Source organism: Cibotium barometz, chromosome 39, assembly GCF_041138505.1.
Source record: "Cibotium barometz isolate CiBa-2024 chromosome 39, ASM4113850v1, whole genome shotgun sequence".
In the NCBI taxonomy this organism is placed as follows: Eukaryota; Viridiplantae; Streptophyta; class Polypodiopsida; order Cyatheales; family Cibotiaceae; genus Cibotium; species Cibotium barometz.
The window spans coordinates 27163175-27175230 of NC_141084.1; positions in this window are offsets into that span (position 1 = coordinate 27163175).

Consider the following 12056-nt stretch of genomic DNA (forward strand, 5'->3'; position numbering starts at 1 on the left):
CTCATTAGGGCTATGCCTCAATTTATAGTGTTTACATCAAGCATCAAATCCCATTGATTTCTCCATGATTCACTCCCTGAATATCTCCACCTCTTGCCTGATTCTCTCCACCTCTTCTCTTTTCCCTGAATATCTCCCAGAATAACTCCACACTCCTAAATTCCCTCATGCTACCCATTATTCTCTCCCAGTAGATTCTCCTAACCTTTTCACAGGTTCTTTCACAATTACATCTCCTCTTTTACAGCCTCTATCCAAGAGCTTGTTCCCACACACACCCTATTCACTTGTATATTTCAACACCTCCCCTCAAGTGAATACTCCTAGTACACCTAGACCCTATACCAAGTTTGCCTCCCCTTACTTGGCAGTCCGCGACCAGTGTCTACTCCTCCCCTCAAGTTATCTCAGCACACCTGGACCCTGTATCAAGTTTCTCTTTTACTTGACAGTCCGCGACCAGTGCCTCAAGTCCCTAAACTCCATAGTCCTTGACACTCTCTCTCTCTATGTGTCCAAGGCTACTATAAGTGCCCGCGACCTTGACTAAAGTGCTCACACATACATCTACCACGTGGCCTACATCATCGGTGGCTCAGAGGTGGTTTTACTTTATTGGGGCAGGTTACATTGGGTTGTGGGGTCTCTCTCTCTCTCTCTCTCTCTCTCTCAGAGATTTTCACATGGCTCCTCACTCTTTGGAGCCTCACATCTTCTCTTGTCTTCAGTCTTCTTGTCGTGGCAGCATCTCTCCACGAGTCCGTCTCTTCTTTCAGTCTTCTTGGGGCAGCTTCTCTTCTCGTGTCCATGTCTTTCTTCAGGTCTTCTTCTCGGTGTGGATCCTCTTCTTGGGAAGAGATATTCTTCTTCTTTCATGGCTGGGGCCATGAGCTCGTCCGTCAGGTCTTTTTGCTCCATGTGAGCAACATGTTTCAATGTTTTGCTGACAGTTCCTTTGGGCTTTTTATGTTTATTTTGTATCATTATGCAATGCAAACCCAAATTTATGCGGGAGGTCTTACCTCTTGCCTTAATCTGGACAAGGACAGTGTCTGTTCCCATTTTTACACTGATAAAATGTGCCCAATACATAATGCGTATAGCATTCATTCTCATGCACATTCCAAATGCAATTCTGGCTGTGAATAATCTTGAATTTGAGTGAGATTTACAGGCATTAACCAAGGGTTAAATGCAAAATGATGATTTTCACAATTTTATCAGCACAATTTTTCCAGAAATTACACTAAATTAAGGGTAACCAATTTGTACGGGATGGTTGGAGTATCAAACCAACTCCGATTTGAAATCTGAAGTTATAGGGATCTGTATCAGATACCTAATGGTTAATTTGAACCCTCAATTGCACCAAAGTACAGTGATTAGCACTGATTAATCACTGATTAGCAAATTAATGCTCTGTTTTGTGTGCAGAAAACAGAGTATGCGGGGAGTCCAGATCTGGTGCCTTCCACTTCAAATGAGCTCAAATGCTTTGAAAGGCATCAATAGCAATGAGTCTAGTAGAGGATTAAGCCAAGAAACACAAGATTTGACCAAATAATGAAAGCTTAATCTCTGTTTTACCAAAGTCACCTGCAGATTTGATGAAGAGCTTGGATCTCTCTGTAGACTTGATGAAATTGATTTCTGTCTTCACCAGCTTGTAGAGCATGCTTGATTACCCCTTGGGCTAAGAGGAATTAGAGCAATTTGATTTGATGAAGTGGGAATTAGTGATTTGCTGCAGAAAAACGTAGCCTGCTAAAACAGCGATTTCTCCCAGCTCCGTTGACGGTTTGCACTTCTTTTTTGATGAGCTTGAAGAGCACTGAGATGGCTATCATGTCCTAGAAGGGTTTGGCCTAATTTTATGTGTGCAAGGAGAGGGAGCTCCTCCACTGGCTGGGGGTGAAGGGGAAGATAAAAAACTCACTAAAAATTGATTTTTTTGCTAATTACCTACTAATCCTAATTAATTCACTAATGGGCTCATAAATCTGGTTGATTCTAGGCATGGCTCTGATACCATGTTGAAATTTGAGCTGAATGACGAGCTATGGTGGATCAAACACTAGAATCAACATGATTAACAAAGTGATTAAGAAATGATTAAGACGTAATTAGTGAATAATTAGCAGATAGATTAATGTAGGCATGGATACTCAAAAACCAGCAAATTCTCATTAGGGCTATGCCTCAATTTATAGTGTTTACATCAAGCATCAAATCCCATTGATTTCTCCATGATTCACTCCCTGAATATCTCCACCTCTTGCCTGATTCTCTCCACCTCTTCTCTTTTCCCTGAATATCTCCCAGAATAACTCCACACTCCTAAATTCCCTCATGCTACCCATTATTCTCTCCCAGTAGATTCTCCTAACCTTTTCACAGGTTCTTTCACAATTACATCTCCTCTTTTACAGCCTCTATCCAAGAGCTTGTTCCCACACACACCCTATTCACTTGTATATTTCAACACATATGGTACACTTGATTTTTGTTGTACACTAGGACAATGTCCCGAGGCTTTCTAAATGCCCAATCTAACCAAGGTTAATGATCCTCCAACTGAGGAATATCATCAAACAGTGTAAGTGCTACCCTCACCTACCATAACTGTACACATCCACATGGAACCCGAAAATATTGATGGATTTTTCGAGAAGACAATAAGCAACCTCTATGTGGCAAGAAAGCATCCATAATTCTCACTAGTCCCAATCGAGCCATTCTATTGAATTTTGGCCACTCAACAAGTTTGTTAGACCACTCTAGAAGTCGTGAAGTAGCCAACACCTCACCTGCCATAGAGTTCAACTGCAACTGCTAATCTGAAGGCTTCCATTTAGTGTGTGCCAACACCTCCTTCCATGAGATCATCAAATGAGAAAGGAGAGATGAAGCCACCACTCGAACCTGTTGGGAACCATTCACTACATCCCACCATGTATCATCAATCCTGGTATTACCATACACAAGTGTGACCTCCTCTATGGCCTTAGCCATTACCACCCATGGCTCTTGAGATACACACATATCTTGTAATAAAGGCCATCTCCTAGTAGCGATCGTATGTAATCTGACATCTAATAGGGCTGCCCCTCCACTCCTCTTCGAAGTAGTAACATGTTCGCAAGAAATCCACGTCTTCCCTCGCTTATTTCCTGCTCTTTTCCATAGCATAAATAGAATTGGCTGTTGTATCTGATGCAAAGATTTGCCTGTCCATGGAAATAAAGGCAAGAAAAAAGATATCATGCTAATCATAATGGATTGTGCCACCTTGAGCCAAATAGCATAGGCCAGCCCTGAGATTTTTGATACACAAACTTATCATTTATCCTTGCAGAAATCCATGCCAACAAAGCCTTTGAATCAACATCAACTCCAATCAGATAACCCAAGTGGCGTGTGATGCATCCCCTTTGTATGATCTACCCATTCCATCCCAAACCAAGCAAATCATTCTCGGTACAACTTATTATAGCAAATTTCTGCATAACTATGAAGCAAGACCAAAAGTATCCCAAACAGCCATAGCCTTCTGAACATTATCTCTTTGAGCCTTAAGGAACATGAAAGAATCATCTGCCAATGCCTAGCCCAACCATATTCTCTCCGCTTGGAAGTGTAAGCCCCACAACTTCACCATCCTCCACTAGCTTATCCAGTCGAGATAAGATTGGATGTGTAACAATTGCAAACAAGAGAGGGCTAAGTGGGCATCCCTGCCTGATCGATATCATTAAATGAATGGGCTAAGTCACCCCACCATTAATCATAAGCCTAGCCACTGCATGTTGGCTAAAAGTATAAATCAAAGAAGACATGCGAGGGCCAAATCCCATAGCCTGCATAAGCTGTGAAAGAAAAGAACAACTAACGTGATCATAAGCCTTTTCAATATCCATTTGAATCATAACCACCTCTTGCCTTGAAGCCCTTGCATAATCAATTCCAATTTGTACATTCAATATATTATGCAAAATTTTCTAACCTTTAATAAATCCATATTGCCTTGGATGAATCAAAGTAGGAAGAAAACATTGTCACCTTTTGGCCAAGACCTCTACAAATATCTTATACATGGCCCCCATCAATGTGATTGGTCTCCATTAACGTAGATTAACTAGGGATGGAACTTTAGGCAATAGACGTACAAGCCCAATCTTCCAACTCATAGGCATGATACCTGTATTCCACACCTCCTGAAAAATAGAAGCGAGAGGGGCCTTCAACTCATCAACATACTTGGTGAAAGCTCATTGGGGAGCCCATTCCATCCTAGACTTTTCCCTTTAGGAAAATGCTTCAATACAGCTTCCACCTCATCCTCAGAAATATCTCTTTCCAATTCATTTACAAATTATCTGATACCTAGTGATGATGAACCAAGTCAAACAAAGACTCTCTAGCTGCAATGACATCAGGAGATATGACCTCCTATGAACCCAACAAAGGGCGATAAAAGTCCATACACACATCTAGAACACAAGCAGGATCAGTAATCAATACGCCTTGCCTATCTTGCGTCCTGACAATATTCTCACATGTGTGCTTTTGCTGCAAACGAGCAAAGAACATGTGTGACTAAAAATTAGAATCCATTAGGGCATCCATTCGAGCCATAAGCTTATATGTCACATATTGATTCTCATGCAATGCTGCAACTTGATGGGACAACCAATCAATAGCTATCTCAATGTCAAGGCAAGAATCGTCCTCTTGAACCACCTGGTTCAAATCAACCTATAATGATTCTACGTTCCGCAACTTCTCCCTAAAATATGATGCATTGTGAATCCCATACTGGGCAAGCTTTTGAATATTGAACATACAACACTCCCAAGCTGACACCCCAACAGAGATTACATGGCCTCGAAAGTTTTGTAACGCCTGCAACATAAATTGATGGAAAACAATATACTCCAAGAAAGTTTGGTTAACCTTAAGAGGAGCCTTTCCCAATAATGGCCCATAAACATTCATAGAATGGCTATGCATATTCAATATCAAAGGGAAATGATCTGACAAAATATGATTATATTCCACTTGCATGGATAATATCTCTGGCGGAAACAAATCATGCTGGCAAGTATCGGTCCATACGAGCTCTTGTACCCACGTACTATTTAAGAGGCAGATGTAAATCCTCTCTCATGGGGGGGGTGTAGCCATGACCACAGATCTTCTTCCAAAACTTGATTGGCAAACACATTCCAGCTGAGCCTCTTCAGCCCATCCATAATAGAGTGAGATGTAGAAGCATGCTCTGGCAATTCACATACATTAAAATTTCCCAACACAAAGCTAGGCTTAGCGTTGCATAAACACAATAAATCGTCCCATAAACTAACGACGCTATGCAACACCATTAGGTGCATACAACCCCACAAGCCATAATATTTCATCCATAAACTCCACTTCCACAACAATGAACCGCCCCCGGACATCCTACATAACCAATGATGGCTTAAACTGAGATTGCACTGTAATCATGACCCCTAATTGTGACATCAAAGCCTTTACCATGCTCATAAAGAAGACCATAATGTGCAGTGGAATTTACATAGCGCATAATGCATCTCACTACATCCAAATGAGGTTTTCTGAGGCTTTGCATAAATTGGCTTACTAGCCCCACAGCATAACTGAGATCCACCGGTCATGTGATAGTCATGTAAATAAGACTGCCAACCATCTTTCTATACATAGACGAATCATCCAACTCTTCACCAAAATCAGCCCGCAGCTTCACATTCTGCTTCATTGGCTTACACCCTGTCATCCCATATTTTGCCAACATATCCAATGCATATTTGCGTTGCACTAACCATGTCCCTGCATGGTCTTTGATCACTTCAGTCCCAAGAAAATATCTCAATTCACCTAGGTCTTTTATATCAAATTGCCCACTCAATGCCTTCTTGACATGCATAACATCTGTAGCATGATCTCCTATGACAATAAAGTCTACATAGATGACAAGCAAGACAATCCCATCATCTGTTTTCTTCACATATAGTGAGGAATCTGCTGAAGAAACCTGAAATCCAAGGGAGATAAGATATCGGCTTATCTTATCACTCCAAGCACGAGGTGCTTGCTTCAAACCATATAATGCTTTCTTTAACCTGCATACATGAGTGGGGTACCTCGCGTGTACATATCCTTCTGGCTGTGCCATATAAACTTCCTCTTGTAAGTTGGTATAAAGGCTCCCTTCCTTGGGAACTCCTTATTGAATGTGAACAAGAGGGAGTTTATGGGTTAGAGAGATTTGATTCTTTATAGTCTTTGTGAGAGTTTTTTTATGGGAATCTCTATCTCAATCTAAGTGTTGAGAGAGAGAGAGAGAGAGAGAGAGAGAGAGAGAGAGAGAGAGTAGGAAGAAGAAGAAGACATGATACATCACCTAGTGATGCACGTACTTTAGGTGAAAAGGAACAGGTGGATGTCTTGCTACGAAGAGTATGGGAAACAGATGGAGAGAGAAGGCATTAAGGATCCTGTGTGCAATATTTTAAGGAAAGAGAGGCCGATGGTGGTACCTCTCATTGATTGGCTTTTTTTTAAATGGATTATGAAGATTGCTCTTTGGAATGTAAAAGGTGTGTGTTCATCGTCCAAGAATTATCGCATGTGGTGTAGTGTGTTGTTTCAAGGTCAATGGGATATGTTTTGTGCTGTGGAGCATAAACAACATTCCATGGATGGACAAGTATATGGTTAAAAGGATTTTTTTTTGTTTTATAGTGTCTCAATCGGATAGGAGGAGCACTGGCCCCAACCTCTCTCGGTTGGACAGGTTTTACATCGACGAGTGGGCTTGCAGCCATGGGGGAATGGTTGGTATCTTGGCAGGCACTACTTTTTCAGATCATGCCCCAGTTATTTTGTCCCTAGAGGACCCATGGAGTTATGACATGCATGTGAGCTCGAGGATACCAGATAGCCTCATTCAGGACCTCGAGATCTATAGCTGGATTGAGCAGATATGGGCACGACTAGACTTTTCCTCAGGCTCACAGCGTGCACTTTGGATGGTGGCCTGGGGGAGATCAGTGTTTTCTTACAGGAGGCAGCCTAGAGTAGATTGGAGGGATTTCAGGAGTAGGAGAGGAGTCTGAGGAGGGGACTAACCTCTTTACAACATCTTCAAGAGAGTTCCCCAGACAGCCCGTGATAGAGAGTTAGCTTGCTGCCACCCGCACAGAGATTCAATCCATTAAGGAGAGGAGGTTGGAGTATAGATACCATGCCAAGGCTTCATTATGGACTCAATCCGCTGAAAAAGTTACAAGACATTTCTTTGAGATAGCTGGCCCTCACAGGAGGAGACATGGTATTCGCAAGCTGCGTGGCCAGGATGGAGCTAATGTCTTTTATCCCCCACATGTGAGAGCCATCGTTTTACTTATTTTGATCTCTTCTCATCATCACTGGTGCCCCATTATCCCTCTAGGTGATGGACACACGCGAGAGAGTTTAGTGGCACACGAGAGAGGTGGTCCCCTATCTTGTCAGTATTTCTTATTGACCCCTTTCACTTCAGAGGAGTTGGTGGAGGCGGCAGCACTACCTAAGGGCTTGCGGGGGCGGACGGGCTTCCTGACTCTTTCTTTCTTTGCCATTGGGACCTCATGGAAGGTGGCCTTCACACTGCCTTCAATGAGATTATGCTCACAAGTGCCATGCCAGTAGAGAGGCTCTCATAGGGCTTGATACATTAGATTGGAGATCCGATAGTGGGAAGACCCATTACCCTCCTAGGGAGAACCTATAAGCTCTTGGCCAAGGCCATTACAGACTTTAGCCTTCTCTCTCGGACTTGATCCACAACACTCAAACTGGATTTGTTTAGGATCGGAGCATTCTAGACAACATATTTACCTTTTGGGAGACGACATCTTCGGCTAGGATGTTGTAGAGGAACTCATGGTGCTACTTGTATACTTTGAGAAAGTTTATGACAAGGTGGATTAGAGCTTTCAAGAGGGCACAATGAGCTAGATGGGATTCCCCACATGGAGTGGATTCGTGGAGTCTCAGGACTTTACTCAACATCACACAACCAGGTTCTCATTCAAGGAGCCCGAGGCGACAGGTTCTCCCTTTCCTGATCGGTTTGGCAGGGATGTCCTCTAGCACCGTACTTCTTCCTATTTGTTGCCGAGGCCATGAGTGGTTTTCTCTCTGCCTAGGAGACCAGACTTTAGGGATTGCGCCTTCCCCTCCGCATGCAAGAGGAGCTACTGGACTCAGAGTTTGCAGACGACACAATAGCTTACCTTAAAAGATGTTGGGAATCTCCAGAGATTCATGGAGGTGATTGAGATTTTCTACCACGCATAAGGAGCGCACATCGATTGGCACAAGTCATGTGGTTTTTGGGTAGGATCATCACCCGCTCCAACTTGGCACCGAATTGAGGCTTTCCAGTGGATCCCGACGAGGGGCACTCTAGTCCGCTACCTCGATTGCTAGGTTGACATTGATATCTCCCCCGAGCAGCAACTCACTCCGCTTCTTCTGAGTATTCGGAAGAAGATTTTATATTGGAGATTGACAAGGCTATCCCTAACAGGCAAAGTCATGGTGGCAAACCAAGTACTGCTTGCCACCATGTGGTACATCACTTCATGCTAGGCCTTTTCTCTTGGGTATGTATTAGCCAGGTACAACACTTGATATGGAACTTCTTGTGGGACGGAAGTGATGGGAGGCCAGCCAAGGCCAAGGTGGCATGGAGAGTGATCATTTAGCCACGTAGCAGAGGGGGGGTTAGACTCATCAATCCTGCTATCCAAACTCATGCCCTACTAGGAAAGCTCATTATCAGAGGACTCTTACCCGGTGGTGAGTCTTGGAAGGATTTCCTCTTGGCCCGGATTTTTGCCCCCCCCGCACTCTAAGCCTTGGGGGCCCATGACCGCAGAGTACTAGATGGATCTTCACAGAGATGCGAGCCCGTGGTTTTAGCCCAGCTTTTGAGGACAGATTCACAGCCAGTTTACTTTGTGCTCGGGATCATCTCAGGCCAGAGCCCTCAGACATATTATTCTAGTTGCCTCAAAGGAGCAGCTTTGGCAGCCTTTGGTCTGGAACCCCTTGATCCATTTACCTAGTGGCCACATGCTAGGGGGCCAACCTCATGTATCTTGGAGTGCCTTGAGCATGGGATCAGCCAGGTCTCTTGGAGATTGGATTGCACATAGGCAATTACCTCAGGAAGTGCAGGAGAGAGGCCTAATAGGGATCCAGGGTAGAGACAGGCTTAGCATCAACATTGACTCAGCTATTCCTCAGAAGTGGTTGACTCCTATTCCAAATCCGACCCCCTCGGTGTGGCTAGGTGTGTTTACCAGACACGATATCCTCATGGCAGTCCATGGAGCAGATGATGACAGTGGTCTCCTCACTTTTTCTATTAGATCCCATGGCTGAATAGAGAGATCAAAGCTCTCCTTGGAGGATTTTAGAGGTTGCACCTTATAGAGGGTGAGGGTGATTGGTTTTTGGGCACAGGAATGGCACATAAATCCAACATCGGCCGAGGTGGCCAGGGAGAGACTATGTGCGGCTATGGATTTGGGAGTGCCGACCTCTCATGCTATTGTAGTGGGACCCAAGAGAGTGGACTTGGCATGATCCCGCGGATTGGGAGGAGACTCTGGGTACCCCCTTCTTTGCATATATAGTGCGGCTTGGCCGTAGGATCCAAATGCGTGAGATAGATGGCACTCTGGTAGCAGCAACACATTGGCAGTCTTAGGGCCTATCAAAGCGCTTCCTTTTAGATTTTTGGAAGAGGCTTTGGGAAAGCTTTTGCCCTAGGAAGATCACTCTCTTTCTTTGGCTAGTGGCACACAGGAGTTTGGCGGTAGGTACTTAGCTGGCAGTTGGTCTTGCCCCACGGTGCGGCCACCCCCAAGAGTCTGAGCGACATTGCCTTTGGGATTTCTTGAAGGCTTGACAGATTTGGCAATAGATTCTCAGCATCTTTGCTATGGATAGAGCATCGACCCAGATCATCACTTGGGGCACTGTTGCTGCTTGGGCCACCGAGGCTGGAGTGGTCTTAGGACTTATGAGACGAGGATAGGGGAGGGCTAACCCTTCAGGTCTCCCACCATTGTATTGTAGTAGCACCAGTCATAGCCCCACCTACAGGTGATTGGCGGGGCTAGGCTCATGCTGCTAGAGATGGGAGATTTGCAGTAGCATAGCAGCCTGGCACATTTGGCCTGCTAGATGCAGCGAGGCCATCGAGGGTACCCACACTTTGCCGGCTGAGACCATCAGGAGCATATGGCTTGATTTCATTCATACCCTCTGTGGTCAATGATGGGGGAAGTTACAGAGGTTCTGATTACATGCGGATGCAATGGGAAGCCTTCTTGAGACTTTGGAGGTGTGGCCCCTTCCTCATAGATAAAGGCGATAATCCTACATGGCATTACAGGCCACCTGTGTGGTTGTTCCCCCCCTCCCCCTGTATGAGATAGCCTTCTCCTCACAGAGCGGACAGTCGGAGGAGAAGTGTCTCTTCCCTTAGATCATTTGTTTCCTGCCCTTGAATGAGGCAAGTTTGTATTTAGCTGTTCGTGGTTGTTTCTAGCCCTTTGTGGTTTTTTTTAAAATAATTGAAGGATCTTTTTCCCTTGAAAAAAAGAAGAAGAAATCTTACAATCTATTGAACTATGTCAATTTCCTTCTCCTTGTCTCCATCTTGATTCTTCGTAATCATCGGAGTTGAAATTGTCTTCAAAGTCTTTGTTCGATGTACATTGCAGGTAGTGGTTTCACTATGGCACAAGATCAATGGCATCTAGTACTTTAGCCTAGCAATATACTTTGCAAGCTCTGAATCTTTTCCTCTTGACAAATATATCAAACACTAAGTAGACTCAACTGTGAATAAGCAAATTCAAGCACCAAAACACCTAAAGTCTTATCATCCTCTAATAGCTTTAATGAAAAGAGGTAGATGGATTGACTTGGCTGGCGTCGATTCATATCTCTGCTAGGAGACCTCGGCAATTCCACTCTGGGACCCTCTTGCTCTTCCACACTCTGCTGGTCATTTACCATAATCTTGGCATCCTCATCCCCCTCACTTAGGATGGGATACGGTATGCTCTCTTGAACTTTCAAGAATTCATCTTCAGTTAGGAGAGATTCTTGAACGATCTTAGTCTCCTTAAAACACCAGCCCTATCACAAGGTTAGGATCAAAACACTGATCAAGGTCTTTGAATGTTGTCTGTGGATCGATCCAATCTCTCTCTTCCTCCCAAACTTCTGAGGATGTAGTCCATGTTTTCAATTGAGAACATTGGTTTAGTAGGGAATTACAAGATCACTGACCTCTGAGAGATCTTTGATGTTGTCGTGCTCTTGAATCACCATCTACAATCTAATTTCTTGGAGCACTAATTGAGATGCTACAGCCTCCTCTGCCTGATCATCTAGCATATCTACATTTTTTTTTCCTTTGGCTCAACACTGTAGGATTCGTCTTTTACGTCCACCCACTTCTTTGTCTTTGTAATTTCCTCAGCAAAACAAGGTTGGGAAGGAAATACAGGAGGCTCACATTCTTTTGGATGAACCGGCACTTCCCTCGACAATCATGAAGACATTTCTCTAGGACCGTCTTTACATTGGTAAGAAACTCCTTGAATCTCTGATTGAAAGCAACCCTTTTTGGACCCTTTGACTGAGTACAAGGTTTATTAGTTAAAAACTAAGGTTTATTACTAAAAAAATGAGATATTTTGGAGAAATGATGCATTTTTGACACCTTGGTAAGGACAGGGAGACTCTTGAGGTAGGCGCCTTTTTCACGTGTGCTTGGGTTTTTTAATTCAAAAAAATGTGATATTTTTTATCTCTCCTCTCTCCTGGAGCAAACTAGATAAAGAAAAGAGAGCCAAATTGATACAAATCTTGTCCAAATTGGGTCAAACTGAAGCTGGAAAATTCTAGAACCCAATTAGACTTGGTTAGTGGCCTCCCTCACCTATAAGTAGACCCTCATTCCTTTG